The 1,125-nt window shown below is 37.0% G+C and overlaps 1 protein-coding gene across 1 annotated transcript in view; it reads right to left on the minus strand.

Annotated features, from left to right (window-relative positions):
- Positions 1 to 1,125, minus strand: part of LOC107571502 (voltage-dependent P/Q-type calcium channel subunit alpha-1A-like) — a 124,377-nt gene that overhangs the window by 77,622 nt on the left and 45,630 nt on the right. The window lies entirely within an intron of this gene.

The raw sequence follows: 1,125 nt of genomic DNA on the forward strand, positions 1-1,125 counted from the left end.
ATATATATATATTATATATATGTATGTTATGCAAATCAATCTTTTTGACCCCACTGTAGATAAGAATGTACTCATTACATTACAATAATTACAGGAATAATCCCTCTGGAGTAATGAAGAGGCTAATGGCGCTTTTCCACTGCATGGTACGGCTCCCGCCCGGTCACTTTTTTGGGTTTTTTTTCACTGGGTACAGTACCTGGTACTTTTTTTAGTACCACCTCGGTTGGGGTTCCAAGTGAACCGTACCGTTACCAAAACGTGACGTGTAAACTCTGCTGATCACGTATTCGTCACTACCTGCGTCACTGAACTTGCGACACAAAAAAAACGCTAGATTTAAATCAGCACAGCCAGTGAAGGATCGAACGCAACTGTTTTGAACGAGCGCACCTTTTTTAACAACCAAAGTGAGTTACTCAGTGGAACAAAGAAATGGTATAAGATGGTAATACCAGGGTTAATGTAGTTAACTAAAACTAAAATTACAATTAACACCAAAAAAAAATACTTGCAATAAAATGTTTAATTTAAATAAAATAAAATATTAACAACTTTTTTCAACATTTGTTATTTTAAAATTTAGTTTACTTTGATGTACAAAATACAACTAAAATAAAAATTATACATACATACACACATATACGATATATATATATATATATATATTGTAGCGTCTCGACCAATCTGACACACTAAACTTTGTGAAATTATCACTTTAAGAACTTTTAAAGTATCAGATTGTCACTTTAAGAAATTACTCCTAATGTCATCTTGTTAGGAGTATAAAAGAAACCAGTCCATAGAATGTGTATCTTCCATTCAAACCTCTCCCACCACCATGGGCAAGACCAAAGAGCTGTCAAAGGACGTCAGAGACAAAATTGTAGACCTGCACAAGGCTGAAATGGGCTACAAGACCATCAGCAAGATCAAGCATGGAGGTGGAAACATTATGCTTTGGGGCTGTTTCTCTGCAATGGGTACAGGATGACTTCACCGCATTGAAGGACCGATGGACAGGCCCATGCACCATAAAATTCTGGATGAGAACCTCCTTCTCTCAGCCAGAACACTGAAGATGGGTCATGGATGATGGGTCTTCCAGCATGACAATGACCCAAA

This window comes from Sinocyclocheilus grahami, unplaced genomic scaffold (genome assembly GCF_001515645.1).
Source record: "Sinocyclocheilus grahami isolate Dianchi unplaced genomic scaffold, SAMN03320097.WGS_v1.1 scaffold1603.1, whole genome shotgun sequence".
In the NCBI taxonomy this organism is placed as follows: domain Eukaryota; kingdom Metazoa; phylum Chordata; class Actinopteri; order Cypriniformes; family Cyprinidae; genus Sinocyclocheilus; species Sinocyclocheilus grahami.